The 19,854-nt window shown below is 40.7% G+C and overlaps 1 protein-coding gene across 8 annotated transcripts in view; it reads left to right on the forward strand.

Moving 5' to 3' along the window:
* The window catches only part of PTPRM (protein tyrosine phosphatase receptor type M), a 4,358,319-nt gene that overhangs the window by 244,273 nt on the left and 4,094,192 nt on the right, over nucleotides 1-19,854 (forward strand). The window lies entirely within an intron of this gene.

Genomic DNA, 19,854 nt, shown 5'->3' on the forward strand with positions numbered 1-19,854 from the left:
CGGACATTATGTTAATATCACAGAGAACAAAAGGAGGTCATATCAACAGACACTGAACACTGAGTGATTAAATCAAATAAAAGAGCAGTATTGACTATTAACTAGCTGTTTAACATGTAGGATTAAGATTGCAAATTGCTAATGAGCTTTAACCAGTAATTCTGTTTCAATTCCTCATCCTGTATTTGCCTACTTGTGACCTTGAGCGAGTCATTTAATCAGCCATTGCTTTCAGGTCTCCTCGAAAACTGTGTGCCACTCCTCTCAATTGTCCCTAATTTGGAGGAATATTCCTATTCTCAGGCTTTATTTAGGACACCCCTATTTTTAGAGACATGTCCCTATATTCAAGCTTGATCTACCCCTTCACCCAATTTTCTGAATCTTCCTCATTATATTTACTTTTTGAAGCTTCTAATATACAGAAAACCACACTGCAAGGCCAACATACCAGTGGCAACAATAATTTAAAAAAAAAGAGTCACAACTTATATCTCCCTTTTTCTGAATAAATCACCATGTATGGCAGAATTTTGTGATACAGTTTATTAAAGTCTAAAGATTTTACACTCTCTCCTTGATAATGCACTTATATGTTTGCATCATTTTTGTCATTCGTTTTTAAATGTGGTTCTTGGTACTATTCCACACTCCTACCGGAAATTGGAAGGGTTATGTGCTATATGGGATTCAGATTTTATGCTAATTAGATGTCCAGATGTTTAACTGGATGCTCTTAGTTTTCAAGGGCTGCTGTATTTAGTTTCAATATCTTCAGGTAGAGAGGCATGAACATTTTACTTTTATCTAATAGATGCACCTTGATGACAAATAAAATGAATAAATAAATAGGAAGCAAATTAAAAGAGTGCAAGAAGCACAGTAAGCTTGGATAAAGTCCAGAGATGCCATCCGTTAAGAGACCGGTAAGTCAGTCTGAAGGGGACTTGACCATGTCTGGGCAGGAGATGGTGACTTACTCAATTCATACACGAAAACTACATTCTGAAAGGCATTTCATTTTTTCATTTTTTCATTTTTCTTATCATGTGTTTTCACTTTTTGATCCGGTCTTAAAGTTTATGCAAAAGTGTTGTAAAGGCAGCACACCTTTGTCATTGTAGCTACTTAAATGACTGAAAAATGCTACACTCAGACCCAGTTGTCAAAGCAGTGCTGATCCGTTGGGATCAATCGGAACTTCCTCTGCTGTACCGACTAAGAGCCCTAATAGTCTGCACCAAAATCAACTGCTGTCTCCTCCCCATTCTAGTGACCACTCTGTACAAGGGTAACATCTTATCTTTCCGCAGATGATGTGCTCTTATTAGCCCGAAGTTGCTGTCATCTCTAACATGCTCTGGAGAAATGTTCAGTGAGTGTGAAGTAATTAGACAAAAAATAAGTACCTTCAAAGTAGAAGTCATGATTCTCTTCCAGGATAGAATGAATTGTTCTCTACAGATGATGGGTGAGCAGTTACCTCAGGTGGGGAGTTTATGTATCTTTTTTTTTACACATGTGAAGGTAGAAATGATTTGGAACTCAACCAGTGATTGCTTTGCAATGGCAGTAGTTATGCACATATTGTACTAAACTGCAGTAGTAAAGCAAGAATTTAGTCATAAGACAAAACTCCCAAGTTAACAGTTTTACGGCATTGAGCTTTGGGTCGTGTCCAGGAAGATGAGCTCTTGGACACAGACAGTACAAATAAAGATCTGTTACAGGGTAGCTGGTCTCATTCTCTGTGATGAAACGAGGAGCTTGGCAGTCCTAGACAATCACAAAGTAAAACCAGTAGGATGAGATCATTCATTTCAGATGGTTTGGTCACCTTATCAGGATACCATCTGGACATACCCCATATGACATGTACCAAACATGGACCCTGGCAGGAGATCACAAGGCAAACCCAAGGTATACAGTAGAAATTATGCCCATTGTTTTATGCATCCTATTGTTATCTGTTTTTTTTGTTCTGTTGTTTTATTATTTTATTTATTCAGTTAGTATTTTTGTACTTTGGATTATAGCGTTGCAAATCCCACTGTATGAGCTGAAGGCTGTTGACAGGGATAGATAGGGCAGTCTGGTCTGCTTCTCAGCTTACTAACGCTGTGACCTTCCGTGTATTAAGATCTTAGAAACTGAACAGCTGGAGAATTCCATTATTGATTTTACTGTAAGTTTGGCTTCACTAGCCATAAAGTAGTGTAGATAAAGTTTAACATAACAGAGAAATGGGAACAGCGGATATTGTGTTCTATAAAGGCAGATAAAGTGGCCTGGCTCATTTGGACTAGAATCATCCATATCTGTCTAAGTTCTAATGCTGCAGTACACCTTTGTCACCACAAGGTGGATACTGTTCTTCTATCCTGCAGAGTAAGCTGCTATCTCAATTACACAGCACAGTAAACAGGCATATATTTTATGTTATCCGGGGATATACCAGAAAGCTACCTTTATTATAATTTTTATACCTCCTCCCCAAACCCCCAATTTCTTGACCTCCACAAGACCCCTGGCTACTGGCTTTGTGACCTACACCAAAGCAGCCTTTTATTAAGTGAGACCCTTATGGCCCATTCATTACTATTTAAAAAGCAGTTGAGGTCCATCTGCTTTCACAGCTGCAAAAGTCAGGTGGTACATTGTGGTGTGGGCCAGCTGCAGGTTCTATTGCGTGCCTCCCTTTTCCTCCAGTAGCTAGCATTCCTGCCAATGAAATGAAACACTTCCAGCGGGATATAATACAGCTACAGTATATGTAGTGATAGAGATAAGGCTAATCATATGATCTTAACTTCCAGAAAATGTCCAATTTCTGCACATGCATATTTTACAGAGATGTGTAGCTAATGATTTCTAAGACCTTTGTTTCTCATCTGGCTTTTAAGGGGTACAGTTCCTTCAGTAAATGCAGACATGCTGCTTTCTGAAAGACAATCTACTTCTTATCAATTCCTTTTATCACTGTTTTGTATGGAATCAATCATGATATATTACTTATGGGCAAAGTTTTTCTTATTTTTTAAGTTATGATCACATACTGTAGAAAGAAAAAGTTATGATTGATTTTTTGTACTTATTCATAGACTAAGCAGTTGTGCTATATTGGCACTTGTGATTATAAAATAACATAAAATAAGATTTGAGCATTTTTATTGATCTACATAGACAATGAAAAAGACACACTTGGGCTTGAGTCTATCCAGATGTTCATCGTGCATACAGCTGCAGTCATAACAGATGGGTTATCCTGCCGTCAGGCGGGTCCTCGGTCGGCCGAATTCCAAAGTCTAGGTCCGGCGTCGGTTGTCATCACTTCTTCCCTGACGTCAGTGTGACAGGGGTATAAAAGAGGAAGCCGACTCCATTTTCTCCAGTCTTTCTTGCCACGCGGTGCCCGAAGCAGAAGCAGTTCGCAAGTGCCGGTTGGCCAGCTCCTGAGATTTACGAAAGTATTTCAGCCGAAGTCTTCTTGAAAGCTAAGTACCCCATTGGGGAAACTTTTCTTGCCTCAGACTGATGTCAGACAAAGTTAATAATTGCATTTCATGTGGGAAGCAAATACCGCATAAGGATTTCCACTCTTTCTGTATACCTTGCTTAGGCCCAGACCACAATGTCTCGGCCTGCCGTTTTTGTGCTAGATTCAATAAGCGCACTATTAAGCATCGGTCGGAGTTCGCGCTTCACTTTTTTGGCAAAAAATTTAATTATATTATGTCGTTGGATACCCAGACTCCAGTTTTGAGCAAAAAACGCAAAGATAAGGACCGACATACGAGGTCCACGCCACCTACTGAAACCACGCTAAGGCCGACTACCGGTTCTCCGGTAATCAGCAAGGTGCCTATGCAGTCCATGAGTACCGATGACTATGCATTACCGGTGTCTTCAGTACCAGAGGTCACAGGCTCCTCGGCCCTCATTCCTACTACAGACTCTGACGCCACTACTGGCGGGGAAACTCAGAATTTAGACAGGCCTGCCATTTCTCAAGGGGTCTTCAAGCCTTCCTCCTTCTCTATTAAAGCCTTCACTAAATCTAAAGAAGCCATGAAAACCAAAAAAACAGGTTCCTCAGACCCCCTCTCAAGGCACCATGCCTAAAAAACAGATGCTTAAAATGGCTGAGGATTTGATTACTCTTATCAGGGGTTCTCAACCCCCCTCTGACAAAAGGCCCAGACTAGAGGAAGACTACCCTTCCTCAGATCAAGCTTCTATTACCTCAGAACTATCTGAGGACCAGGATTATGCCTATTCTCCATTCGAAGACTCTGATGCAGAGGAGTCTATTCCCTCGGTCTCCCCTCCTGAGGACTTCTCTTTTGGGGAAACCCTGCATACACTGAGGGAACACTTTCACTGGGAAGGCCAAGATTACTCAGATTCCAAGAAAAGGCTCAGGGAATTTCTTCTGCTCCCCCAGCATAGGCCTCTGGCTATCCCTCCTGTTTTAGAAATATTGGATGATGTGTACACAGAAGTCAGCCTTAATCCTGATTCTTTGCTTCCAGCTCCTGTTAAACCAGACAGGTATTACCGGGTTCCTGATTCTCACCAGTTCCTATACAAAAGCCATACTGCTGACCCAGAAACAATTTCACAGGGTCCCAAGGGAATTAAGGCCTCTACTGCTAAAAACCCATTACCTTCAGAGAGAGATTCCAGAGCTTTAGAAAGGTGGGGGGAAAAGGTGTATACCCCGGCCACTTTAACCATGAGGGCATTAAACTGTCAGTTCCATATGTTAAAATATCAACAGTTAGCTCAGCTGAAAAGCAAAATGACACAACCAGAACAACCAGATTTAAAAGAGTTGCAGGATTTGGTTGCATGGTGCAGAGCAAGTGGGTAAACATACCTTGCAGTGTGGTTTTGATGCTTTAGAGGCCTCATGTAGAGCTGCTGTTACGGGGTCTGTTATACGTAGGCATGCTTGGCTCAAAGAGCAAACCTTACCAGATCATGTCAAAGCTAAATTATTAGATGCACCTCTTCAAAAAGATGTATTGTTTGGTGTTAAAGCTGAGGAGGTGCTAAAGAAAATGGAGGAAAAAGCGAAATCAATGCAAACAGTGAAAGATTTCCTGCAGGTACAGCCTCCACGTTTCAGCAGAAACTGGCCTTCAAAAAATTGGTCCTTTCCAGCCACGGACAGACCTCAAAGGGGCAGATACAGGCGCCCAAGGGGTAGAGGGCAACCTCAAGGATCTTTCAGAGCCAGACAGTGGCAAGCACCAACCCCAAGAGGTGGAGAAGATAGATGACAGTCTTTTAGAAAACAGACACAATGACTTCCCCCTACACCTGCCAAGCAAAGCTTTAATGGCAGCACCTTTGGGGTGGAAAACTGGCATTATTCTCAAAAAATTGGCATATTGTTACAAAAGACAAATGGATTCTGGACATTATAGACAGAGGCTACAAGTTCCACTTTCACACCCTTCCAAAAATGAGAGGCATGCCAAACCTGCCACAACATCAAAGGGCAGAGGCACAAAAACAAATTTCAGCTCTCATGGACATGAAAGCAATTCAAGAGGTACCTGCAAAAGAACAAGGTCAAGGGTTTTATTCCAGATTATTCCTGGTACCAAGGAAAGACAAAGATTGGAGACCTATCTTAGACCTATCCATCCTAAACACATATCTACAGGTGCCAAAATTCAAGATGCTCACATTACAGCAGCTTCTTCCCATGCTGGGCAAGGAGTCTTGGCTGGTAACATTGGACCTCAAGGAGGCATACCTGCATGTCCCTATCAGACAAGATTGCAGAAGATACCTCAGATTTCTTGCAGGTTCAACCCATTACCAATTCTCTGCATTGCCCTTTGGCTTATCTACTGCGCCCAGAGTGTTTACAAAATGCCTGGCATCAGTAATCGCCTTCTGCAGACTACAAGGGATACAAATCTACCCATATCTGGACGACTGCCTGATCCAAGTGGACAGCAAGGACATACTACTGCAGCACCTGGCATTTGTAATAAAACTGTTGAACTTCCTGGGATACACAGTCAACAAAAAGAAATCAAAACTAATACCCTCTCAACAAATAATTTTCCTGGGTGCCAGCTTGGATACAACCACCCAGATGGCCTACCTCACGCCAGACAAGCAAGGGCAACTGTCTTAATACTTCAAAAAAATGGCAACTTACACCAGGCTAATTGCAAGGAAAGTCCTGCAGGCTCTGGGATTCATGGCATCTTGCATCCTACTAATCCGATGTGCAAAGCTGCATATGAGGAAACTTCAATGGTACCTGAAACACTTATGGTCTCAACACAGCCACAGCTTGGAAGCAATTATACCACTCATTCCATGCCTTCAAAAGGAATTTTTGTGGTGGACTCAAGCTTGCCAAAGAAACACAGGTCTTCCGTTCTGTGTACCTCAAGCAACTCAAATCATCACTACAGACGCCTCAGACTACGCCTGGGGAGCACACATGACAGATCAGTGCATTCAGGGAAAATGGACCCAAAAAGAGAAGCACCTTCACATCAACCAAAAGGAAATGCTAGCCATGCAAAAGGCTATTATGACCTTCAAAGACCTACTGCATCCAGGCCAGCTATTGATAAGGACAGACAACACCACAGTGATGTGGTACATAAACAAACAGGGGGAACTCATTCATACCCCCTGTGCAGGCAAGCCATGACCCTATGGAATACAGCACTGGAACTGCAAATTCAACTTCAGGCACAATTCCTGCCAGGGAAGGAAAACACACTGGCAGACAACCTAAGCAGAAATATGACAGATCCACACGAATGGAAGTTGCATCTTCAAATTTTCACAGAGATTACTCAGGCTTGGGGACAGCCAGACATAGATCTCTTTGCTACCCACAGAAATTGCCAGTTGAAAAAATTTTGTTCAAGGACCTACCATCCACAGGCCTGGAAAGTGGATGCACTTTCCTTCAATTGGGCAACATTGACAGTCTATGCCTTCCCACCTCTTCCTCTGCTGCCCAAAGTTCTATTAAAAGCCAGAGCAGAGAGGCCAAAAATGATTCTCATTGCTCCAGACTGGCCAAGACAACACTGGTATCCGCTCCTGAAGAGCCTGACACATTCCCCACCATGGATCCTACCCACACCTCTCAACCATACCGAATTACTTATTTTTTACTGAGTTTTGGGTCCAAATGAAGGGGTGCCACGATTCCCGAGTGTCACCCCTTCATTTCCGATTTTTATGCTTTGCTTTTGAATTTTTGCGCTGTCGGAGCTGATGTCATCACGTGCGCGATGACGTCAGCTCCGTCAGGGCTACCAGCCAGTCGGAATTGAGCTTAAGGAGCACACATCATAATTTCCGGCTGGCTGAGCAGGCGGGAAGTAAAAGCAGTTTTGCTTTATTTCTTTGCTGCCGGCATTGGGAATTAAACAATAGATTCAACTTTCTGTGCTTTATTTCTTTGGCGTTGCTTTTTCTGCCGAATGGGCTGACTTATTTGTGCCGTGCTGTGCTTTATTTGCCAAACGGGGTGACTTATATTGAATTTGTGCTGCAGGATGCGGAACGGGGACTCTGCTGCTGATTTGGACTTTTCAAACAGCTGTTTCTGCCGAACGGGCTGGCCTGGCTGCTTTATTTCTTTGGCGTTGCTTTTTCTGCCGAATGGGCTGACTTATTTGTGCCATGCTTTATTTGCCAAATGGAATTACTGACTTATTTGTGCTGCAGGATGCGGAACGGGGACTCTGCTGCTGATATGGACTTTTCAAACAGCTATTTCTGCCGAACGGGCTGGCCTGGCTTATTTTTGCTGCAGGAGGATGGGGACTCTGCCGATTTTGGACTTTACTTTTGCAGACACTGGGTAAGGAACAAAGTGTGTGTGTGTGTGTGTGTGTGTGTGTGTGTGTGTGTGTGTGTGTGTGTGTGTGTGTGTGTGTGTGTGTGTGTTGTGTGTAAAAAATATAGTATATGGGTAGGAGGTTTCCTAGTGTGATTATGCAGTTTTGAGGGTGACTTAAAAAAGGTAGAAAGATGGCATGCTTGTCAGTTTGCCGGTTCCCTAGCACCGGTTATTTTGGTTTCAAGAATTGTAGAAGAAATGCACTTGAAGCTAAACTTTAAAGAAAGTGGATGTAAGCTTCATAAGGCAAGATACTGGGACTACCATTGCTGGTGTGGCACTGATACTAGAGCTACTGAAGGAATGTTTGTGGCAGATAACTGTTCCAAAATTCAATCACTACATTTCTCCAAATGTTTATTGTTGTGGAGTTGGCACTGCTGCAGACACAAATGGCAACATAGTACAACTGTGAGTGTATATAGCAATATATATTTCATAAATGTGATCCCAAATTTTCTCCTCTAATAGTGTTCGAGGTTTTAAAAATATAAACAAGAGAAACTTCTGGCAAGTGCATTTTTTTCTGTTGTAGTGATAGACTTTCTTAGATGTAAGACAGGAAGCTGATGTCTAGGCTCACACCAGTCATTCAGTGCTGAGAATAATTGTGTCTAATGCATCTGAAGCTTTGCTCATCTATAAAAAATGAGTACTGGTATAACTAGCTGTACTAGTTTCACATGGGTCATGGGCCTTTGTATTAATTCAGCTAAAATAGTTAATACAATCTCATTATTGCATAGTCTACAAATCATGTTGACTTGTTTTTTGCAATAAGTTTCCTCTGAAATTATCTCAAGCTGATTTAATTTCTCAATGTCTAAAGCTAGCAGAAAAGCAATCCACATGTGTATTATATGTATATATTGTGCTAAGAGTTCAGATCTATGGTGAGAAGTGAGAATTGAATTTGTATTCACCCATTATTGGCTTTGTTTGTCCATTTTTTGTGCTAAGAGGTTGAGAACTATGGTGAGAAGTGAATGAATGCGAGTTTCAAGGGCAGTTTTAATGCCAGCCAAGTCTATTCTTATTGTGAGACAGTATTGCTTTGTTTAGCAGATGTATGTTAGTGTTTGTGCAGTTTTGTGCTGTGAAATGTAAAAATCTAAATAATCATTGTAGAAGTAAAGCAGTATGCACACATTAGTGTTTATGGTAAATGGGGCGAAATAGCCAGGTAATGGGACATTGGAATGGCTGCAGGGGGACTCTGGGGCCATATTTTGGCTGTCTGTTCAGTTTGCATTTGAAAGTTGGTATCCCACAATTCCATTGGAGTGGGTGGGGTTATCTAATTATGTCTGCAAATTAGATGTTAATCAGCGTACAGATTTGTACCTATTTTTCATGGGCCTTGTCCAGATTTTTGATGTTTCCAGGTTGAGAGGTATGATCCTACCTCTAGTTCCTCTTCTGCTGTCCCAGCACAACTACAAAACCCTTCACAGACATCTCAAAACTCTAAATCTAGCTGCATGGAGAATTCCTTGATTTCCCAACAGTTTCTACTCTCCAAGGAGGTGCAGGATGTCATCTTGGAGGCCAGAAGACCTTCTACTAGAAAGGCCTACTCCGCCAAATGGAAACTATTTTGTGCCTGGAATCAAGAAAAGGGACAGAATCCTTGGGTAATAAATATACCTCAAATTTTACAGTACCTAGCTGAGATGTTAAACAATGGACTTTCCTTCTCCTCCATCAAGATCCACGCTTCAGCCATTTCTGCACAATACAACACAGATCCTCCTTTATTCTCTCACCCTCTCTTAAGGCAGTTCCTCAGAGGGGCAAAGAATATAAAACCCCCAAGGAAACCACCAGTCCCTGCTTGGGACCTCAACTTCGTATTGGAAAAGCTGGCCCTTCCTCCCTTTGAGCCAGCTTCTTCAACAGAGTTACAGTACTTGTCATGGAAAACAGCCTTTCTTCTGGCTATCACCTCAGCACGCAGGGTTTTGGAGCTACAGGCCCTCATGGCTGTGCAACCATTCATCATTTTCCATCAGGACATAGTTTCCTTACGAACCAACCCTACCTTTATGCCAAAGGTAGTATCCAGTTTAGCTTTGAATCAGACTATTCACTTACCTACCTTTTATCCTAATCCACAAAACAAAGGGGAAAGACTACTACATTCCTTGGACATTCACAGACAACTTTGTTACTATTTGGACAGAACAAAGCCATTCAGGAAATCTGAGCAACTCTTTGTGTCCTATGCTGCAGGTGCTCAGGGAAAGGCTATTTCCAAACAGACAATTTCAAAATGGATAGCCCACTGCATACGCTTTTGTTACTCATTTCATGGAAAAACTGTGCCTGCATGCATCAGATCCCACTCCACCAGAGCCACAGCTACCTCTGCAGCCTTCCTCAGGGGGGTCCCTACCAAGGATATTTTGGAAGCAGCCACCTGGAGTTCAGTGCACACTTTCTCCAAGCACTATCACCTCCCACTATACTCAAAATCTAGAGCGGGCTTTGCCACAGCAGTCCTGCAGGGCATCTTAGCCCCTCCTAGTTCCACTTAGTGCCTACCACCCTTACTTAGCTTTGGGATTCTACCCATCTGTTATGACTGCAGCTGTATGCACGATGAACATAGTACAGTTTTGTACCTACCATAAATGTAGATGTTCGAGTGCTCATACAGCTGCAGTCCAGGTTTCCATCCCTCCATCCCCTCTTAGGACAGGCCTTATGACAAACACTTTTCATATAACCTTTTTGGGGTATTCTTTTATGGTGTATTTGCTTGCAACTACTGTTTTTGATTTATCAACATTGCATCTTTGCATAACATTATGTTTGCCTTCCTTCTGGAGGCACCTGACATCTGGGGCAAGAAAAACTGAAGAAAATGGTGTCGGCTGCCTCTTTTATACCCCTGTCGCACTGACGTCAGGGAAGAAGCGACGACAACCGATGCCAGACCTAGACTTTGGAATTCGGCCGACCGAGGACTCGCCTGACGGCAGGAGAACCCTTCTGTTATGACTGCAGCTGTATGAGCACTCGAACATCTACATTTATGGTAGGTACAAAACTGTACTTTCCTTCACCTCTATCCTTTAATTTCTTATGGATAAATGCGATGAGTTACATAACAGCTTGCTTGCATATTACATGGATTTCCTAAACTAGCATTTTCTGCAAGAAGACATTAACTTTCTGATGATAAATGCAAGCTATATGTGTTTTTATTCTATTAATAGCATTTCTTATTAGTATAACAAAAGGCAGTCTTTAACATTGTTCAAAAACTGACACATTTATTAGGTTTATAAAATGTAGATTGTCACCCCTTATTCATTTTAATAAATTGCTTATATTGCATGTTATCCTTTTTTATGTTGCTTTCCTTTTAATGGCTCTTAATGGGGGCACCTTGGTGTCTGTCAGTGCCTTGGCACAGTTATAAAAAATAAGACACAGTTTCATTGCTGTAACATTTAGTTTTATGATGTATCATTATTTTCCTGTTTTATATTTTAAGTGCTGTACTTTGCATTGTTTTTTTCTGTTTTTAATTTAAATAAGATAGTAAATGTAAGGCATTTGAACGTCATTACCATACCTCTAAACCTCTTAGCATGATAAATCTGGACAAAGTATGACATAATGGGGGAGACAAAAAACAAAAATAGGGACACATTTCACATATTGCTCTTATAAACTTAGAAAGTTGCTAGAATAACAGGATTTGTGTTAACATGCATTTTCGTAAGAATATGAAGTCTGAAACTCAAATGCATGGCATTGTTTAGTGACTTTAATCATTAGATCATCCCAGTGATTAAAAAAAAAAAACACAATTTTTATGAGGAACAGACCAAAAATATGAGGCAAAAATCTGGACATTCTGCAAAAATCTGTACAGTTGAGGGATATGGTTACTCATGCTCTTCTCAAAAATATCTTAAATTGTTTTTACTCTGTAGTAAAGGTGTGACTAAAGGCTTTGAAGGAAAGGTTGATGTACTGTAGTTATCTGTTGCTGACTTATTTGTTTCACTGGGAGCATATAGTCTTTCCAGATATAGCAGATCACTTTCTCATTGTCACTTTCAGCATACTCACCTCTGACACAGGAAGGTGAAGCCTGTGAGTTCTATTCCCACACCAGCTGTTTGGATTAATTTTCCAGTGGTAACACTGAAATGCAGCATGGGGGGTGCTATACTCCTGAGGTGCACGGGAGCAACCCAGTCAACAGAACAGGGATAAATAGATCGATAAATAAATGATTAGGAATGTGTGTTCCTGCTACTATAATAGTCCAACATGCCAAACTCCTGTGTAGTAGGAAAAAATGAGTCGACTGAAACTTAGTTGTTAAAGTGCAATAATATTGTACCTGTTAATTTGTAGGTGTAGCCATACGTACAGCAAAACAGGATTGTGCAGGTGGTCTAATGATTATTAAAAGAGAGAGAGTTAAACAAAAGATAGTTTGGCAGTTTTACATAAAAGACTTTTTCAGAAAAAGAACTTTTCCACAGCTCACTGTTTAATTTTATATGCATAAATATTGTTTGTGTTTCAAGGTAATAACTGTTGCCTAATACTAAAGTAGAAAACATCTATGCTCCCACTTTCAGTTACTAAAGCTCTTTCCATATATTAGTGTATTTAATCTTAGACTGCACAACACTTTTCATAAAGGTGAAGTAAAAGCAATAACATTATAAATAAAATTGCACAAGCTTATTGCAGCGTATACCTTTCTCTTTATCTTGCAAAACTGTTACAGTGCACTCACTGGAATTCGTTAGGAAAATGTAACAATGTAACTCTGTTTTTGTTGCGGAAGAAGTTCAAAGAAAAATTACTAGGCAGAAAGATGGTGTAACATTTACAAAAACAGAAAGATATGAATAACAAAGCAAGTCAGTTTCCAAATACACAATGAAAGGACACTAGTTTTACCTGCAAACATTATCTTATTCAACCAAGAGTAACAACACTGAATATCAGCAGTATCATCAAATTAAATGATGCAACATACAAATGCATTAACAATAAAGATTTAAGATATATAAAACTTGTACTATGAGTCAAATGCATTAACAAAAAAGATTAAGGTATATAAAACTGTACTGTGAGTATAGGTGCAAACTAAAAACAAATCTATAATTTGCCAGCTATTGCTTAATTGCAACACGTAGCACACTCACATTTGGTGCAGACAACTCTGGGTTCTATTCCCACACCAGTTAGGTGGATTGATAACATTGCAGTGCAATATAAGGGGGTGCTACAGTCCTGAGTGTGTTGCCCTCAGATGAGACATTAAACGGAAGACCCATCTGCTTGAGTTGGTGGTAGCTCAGAGGATGTGAAAGATCCCACAGAACCCATCAAAAAGAGTAGTGATAGTTCCCCCAATACTCTGGCTAAATTACCCATGTTAGTATAAATACCACCTTAGGTATCCTCTGTTAATAGGTCACTAGGCTAATGGACAGTAACCTAGTCAAGAAAGAATAAATAATGGTGATAATATATTGGGATGGTGCAGAGAGAACCTAGACGCAGAATGGAAATAAGAACATTGTTATACTGACATCCTAATAGTATATTGAAATTAACAAACAACTAGTCCGAAAGCTAGAATGTTTTGTATGCTTTTATAGTTTATGGCATAATTTTACTTTGGAAGTGACCTGCTATTTATTCTCTCTGATTTTTTTCTTATTAGTTTATATGTTTCTATACCAGACAAAATACAATGTTCCTCAAACCTTTCCACAAAACATGTTTTGGTGTGTGACCCTTTCCACTGAGTAGGGAATAAAGTAATGTAGGGTTAAAATTAAGTGGCCATGAGAGCTTCTTGACATAGAGAAGTTACCTGTCAGTGAAGCAAAACATTAAACATTTCTTTACATATATTGTCTGACATGTTTCGTTGTGTGACAAAATACATTCTAATGATTGTAGTGAGTCAGCTGAACTTCCAGTCCTTCATGCATGAGTTGACATCTACAGATTTATTTATTTAAAATTTGTTAACCAGGAAAGACTGACTTGGAATGAAGCCAATTTTCAGCAGAGACCTGGGGAGAAATGCTCCAGACATATGTCTTCGTAAAGTGGGAGGAAACTGGAGCACCTGGAGGAAACCCACACGAATGCAGGGAGGACATGCAGACTCCGCACAGAAGGTACCCTAGTCAAAAATCAAACTTTAGAACCTCTTGCCATGAGGCGACAATGCTACCGCTGCACCACTCTGCCGTCCAAGTACAAAAGGAAGAACAAAATCGAATATCACATGACTGCAACTTCGTTAAATGTGGCTTATCTATGCCCATAAATATTTAAGTGTGTGGCAAGACCAAAAATTGTGTAACAATATTCTTTCTGATTTCGCTCACATGTGATGAATCCTTTTTTTAAGTCATCTTGCTGGGTGTCAACAACCATAAAAAGGGAAGAACATCATCTTCTTGTAGACATATATCATTTTGTTAAAATTGACAAAGGTGAAGTACAAACAGGAATTCTGGATTTATCCAGGCTTATCTAAAACCTGCACTATAACTTTACTAAATTAATTGCTGCTAATAGTTACCCAAGGAGTTGTGAAGATATGATGGACCCATTTAATAAATGTATACGCCACAGGGCTGGTTAGAGTCTCGTCATGGAAAGTGTGTAATGGAAAGAAAGGATGCTGATGCCTGATTTAAAGGGAAATCTATGGATAGCATACCTTACAACCAGGTATTATCAGTAGTCAAAGTTAGGCTGATTACAGGAAGCCAGCTTGATTTGGATGAAAGCACTCATCTTATGCATAATTGGATGTTTTCTTTGTTGGGATAAATGTTTTTATGGCTCAAGAAGAAACAATACTGTGGAACTCATTTTGACTAGTTACTTTGATACTATGTTTGGATTAAATTATTTTAAGCTATTTGTTTATCTGGAACTTGTGTTTCTCTCTGAACTAAGTTTCCCTTTGAGCTACTTTTAGTATTACCTGTCCCAGTAAACATCTTGGTTGCTCTCGTGTTTGGAGCTGGTCTAGTGTCTGATTAGGTGGTGCTGTAGTTTCAGGTGAGTCCTGTCAAGTGTCCATACCAGTAGATCAGAGTGGTTCACTTGTACAGATCTTATCCTGGAATACCAGTCTAACTATTGGTTTCCTAGTTGTGGTTCTGTTAGCCAATGATTGAAGTTAAAATTTGTCAGCCATTATAGGGCTTGTCAGGCATAGGGCTGCCATATCTTCAGGGGTAGTTTTAAACTTCCCCAGGTGTGCAACCTTTTAGACCTCTCAATTGCAGTTTGGTAGTAAGAGAAGGTTCATTTGGGCTGAAGACCATGTCTGAACATCATTGGTCACTTTAAGTGACATTAGTTTGTGCTACAGAAATTCCAAAGCGTTGCTAAAAGTAGGATCTTACTCCTTCCTCTTTATGGTAAAATCCACTGGGTACTTAAAGTAAGTGGATTCTTAACATCCAGACAACATGTCCTTGTTTGACTGTAAAGCCACGATATAGTTTAACATGCTATAACACATTTGGCAGGAGCATCGCTTTTGGTCACTAAGGCCTACTTTATGTACTTAGTTCAGCGGTCTGGTCAGTCTGCCTCGGGCAAACCCAACTTGGACTCAATGGTTTAGTAAGTCTATGATGGCTCTCAAGTCGGTTGTGCATGGCTGAGGCATCTCTCAAACGTCTTCATTTTTACAGAATGCCTATATTTTTGGTCTGTTCCTCATAAAATTTATAGTTTTCTGGCAAAACACTGAGAACTAAAGTCAGTAAATTATGACATGTATTTGAGTTTCAGACTTCATTTACTTCAGATAATGGACACATACAAAACTTGTTTATTCTAACAACTGTCTAAGCTAAAAGAGCAGTATTTAAATTCTGTTCTTGATTTTCAGATTTCTTAATTCTAAAGTTAGTATGTAAAAGTACTTAGCTCACTGCTAAAAGAAAATTTATTGTAGAAATGAGTGCAGTTATACATGCCTAATACTTTAAAAAGTAAAACATGTAGTTTTAAATACTGCTGTTTATAATACTAATAATTGTCGATGGTGTTGGATTTTATTCCTGGTAAAACTATGACGTTATCCTGGGCAAACTTTGCTATTCATGGACAACTCCAAGATCACTAATGGATGAGCACTAATTATTATCACGAGCCCTCTGACAAGGTTATGCTACAACTGTGGTCATGCCAAGTGTACCGCCCAGAGCAGCTACAATAATGCTAGTGGTACTTAAGCATGTTTTTTTATCACTGTCATCTTATCTGCATGATGACCAAGTGCTGTATATGAGATGGGACTGTAGTGGCAAGAACACAATCTGTGCAGGCTAACCTTTCTAAATTCTTTTTTTACTAAGCCCCTTTCTTCTTCTTTTTCTAAAACAATATTCATTAATATTTCATTTTTTGCTAGTGGTCTTTTAAAAGTTTTACTATCTTTATTTTTAACTGGATCTATATTATAACAACGAACGATCAAATGATCGAACGTTGTTATATTGAACTCAAAAGTTCGAATTCACAACACATCGAACTACCAGAACAGCGATTTTTTTTCCCAGGGAAAAAAACTGCTGTTACCAAAAAAAAAAAAAAAAAAAAAAAAAACACATTCAAACATTACATAAACACCCCCCACACTCCCCGACATGGGGGGCTGTGCCCCTCAGACCCCCCCTACTTAAATATACCAACTCCGAGATTGCACTACAGTGCCGAAAACGGCAAAGTGATGGAAGCAGCCAAGCAACTTCTTTCCCAGGGAAAGAATTTGCTTATATGCCACTTCGTCATTTTGCGTTTTCGACATTTGAAGTTCGACCAAGACGCATTCAACAAAATGCGTCTTCGATCTTCTGATAGGAACCCTTTTAACTATCTTATGGCTGAAACTGGGACAGTTCATGTAAAGATGTAATTTGCTAAAGATTAATTATTTAATTTATAGAGCAGTGCTTTACCCCAGTTACCAAATTGATTGAATAACTGAATAAAGAAGTAAAGAATTAAATAAATAAAATAAATAGATAAATAAACAAATGAATAAATATCTACTTTTCTTTATTTGGTAAATAGGTAGGGTGGAAAAATCCCTCCTATTTAATGAGCAATGCTTTCATTAAGCTCTGCTTTATATTATTATGCCCTTGTAATATAAAATGTTATTAATATTCTTATTACAATTTATTTCACAGCATCTGATGTAAGAAACCAAATCTGTATGAATTGTTCCATCTAATTCCATTCCCTTTTCCTATCAACAGATAATGAAACTCTTCTTTTAAGTCTGCATAAATAGTAGGTGTGTGTAAGGTAGTCTTTAGGTACCTGATGTTTTTAAGAAGCTCTTTGAAGGAATTTGTAGTCAAGTCGAGCTCTAAGGCACTGGGAGCAGTTTATGTAAAGTGTTTCTGAAGCATTTTTCAGTGTGTTTAAAACGACTTTTGTTTGCTTAATGGTTCATCGAGTACTTGAAGGTGTGCATTCAGATTTGGTGCTAATGTCTGATGTTCATCGTGCTATGCTGCTGCAGTCATCACACTTGGGTTATCCTGCCGTCAGGCGGTCCCGCAGTCGGCCAGAATTCCAAAGCCTTGGTCCGGCGTCGGTTGTCGTCGCTTCTTCCCTGACGTCAGTGCGGCAGGGATATAAAAGAGGCAGCCGACGCCATTTTCTTCAGTCTTTCTTGCCGTGCGGTGCCCAAAGCAGAAGCAGTTCGCAAGTGCCGGTCGGCCAGCTCCTGAGATTTCCGAACAGAATTTCAGCCGAAGTCTTCTATAAAGCTAAGTACCCCGTTGGGGAAACTTTTCTTGCCTCAGACCAATGTCAGACAAAGTTAATAATTGTATTTCTTGTGGGAAGCAAATACCTCATAAGGATTTCCATTCCTATTGTATTCCTTGCCTAGGCCCAGACCACGATGTCTTTGGTTGTCGGTTTTGCGCTAGGTTCAATAAACGCACTATCAAGCGTCGGGCTGATACCGCCCGACATTATTTTGGTAGAAGATTCAATTATATTATGTTGTCGGAGCAACCGACTTCAGCTATGTTCAAAAAATGCAAGGACAAAGACAGGCAGCCTAGGTCTAGACCAGATTCCGAGGTCTCAGTTAGGCCTGCCGCCGGATCCCTGGTATTCGGTGAGGCGCTTATGCAGCCCCTGACTACCGCGGATTTAGAATTTATGACTACCTCTCAGACAGAGACTACCGGGCCTCTGGAGCCCGATCCTCCTCAACACGCGGACGCCAGCCCGGCCGGCGAGCCGGATACTAGGGACAGGCCTTCGGCTTCCGAAGGTGTATTTAAACTGATGACCCTCTCGGTAAAGTCCTACGAGAAGCTTAAAGCGATGACTAAGGTTAAAAAAACGGGTCCACAGACTACCACGCAGGCCCCTATGCCTAAAAAACAGATGCTCAAAATGGCGGAGGACCTGATCACCCTTATCAGAGGTTCACAACCCCCTCCTGACAAAAGGCCTAGACTGGAGGAAGATTTCCCTCCTTCTGACCAGGAATCCATTTCCTCAGCAGACTCAGAGGAACAGGATTATCCCTACCCTTCCTACGAAGACTCAGATGCTGAAGAGTCTACCCCCTCTGTTTCTCCTCCTGAGGACTTTTCTTTTGGGGAAACCCTGCACACCATGAGAGAGCATTTCCACTGGGAAGGCCAAGATTATTCTGATTCCAAGAAAAGACTCTGTGAGTTTCTTCTTCTTCGTCAACATAGACCCCTAGCCATTCCCCCAGTTTTAGACATTCTGGATGATGCTTATAACGAATCTAGTCTAAATCCAGATTCCTTACCACCAGCACCAGCTAAGCCAGACAGATACTATCGAGTTCCTGACTCTCACAAGTTTTTGTATAAAAGCCCTCCAGCAGACCCAGAAACCATTTCCCAGGGTCCCAAAGGGGTTAAGGCTAAGAATCCACTACCTGCTGAAAGAGACTCCAGGGCATTAGAAAGATGGGGGAAAAAGGTGTACACTTCTGCCACTTTGGCCATGAGGGCATTAAACTGCCAATTCCACATGATTAAATACCAGCAGTACCTGCTTGCTCTGTTAAAACAGAAAATGATTCATCAAACAGATCAGCCAGATTACAAAGAAATACAAGATTTGTTGCATGCAGCAGAACAGGTGGGAAAACATACCCTACAATGTGGTTTTGATTCTTTGGAGGCATCATGTAGAGCAGCTGTTACAGGGTCTGTGATACGTAGACATGCTTGGCTAAAAGAGCAAACCTTACCAGAACATGTCAAAGCAAAGCTACTGGATGCTCCACTGCAAAAGGATGCGTTATTTGGTGTCAAAGCAGAGGAGGTTTTAAAGAAAATGGAAGAAAAGGCAAAATCAATGCAAACAGTTAAAGATTTTTTACAGGTACAACCTCCTCGCTTCAGCAGAAACTGGCCATCAAAGAACTGGTCCTTTCCTGCTTCCGACAGACCCCAAAGGGGCAGGTACAGATGCCCTAGGGGCAGAGGCCAAATGGGTTCTGGATATTATGAACCGAGGCTACAGATTTCACTTTCACACTTTACCATGGATGAGAGGCATGCCAAATCTGCCAACAAACCAATGGACAGAGGCACAAAGACAAGTTACAGTTCTCATGGACATGAAAGCAATTCAAAAGGTGCCTACCACAGAGCAAGGCCAAGGTTTTTACTCAAGACTATTTCTAGTACCAAGAAAGGACAAAGCCTGGAGACCCATCTTAGACCTTTCAATTCTTAACACTTACCTGGAGATACCCAAATTCAAAATGCTCACACTACAGCAGCTTCTTCCCATGCTGGGCAAGGAGTCTTGGCTGGTAACGTTGGACCTCCAAGAGGCATACCTGCATGTCCCTATCAGACAAGATTGCAGAAGATACCTCAGATTTTTGGCAGGTTCAACGCATTATCAAT

Source organism: Protopterus annectens, chromosome 3.part1 (assembly GCF_019279795.1).
Source record: "Protopterus annectens isolate FY-2018-M chromosome 3.part1, PAN1.0, whole genome shotgun sequence".
Taxonomy (NCBI): domain Eukaryota; kingdom Metazoa; phylum Chordata; order Ceratodontiformes; family Protopteridae; genus Protopterus; species Protopterus annectens.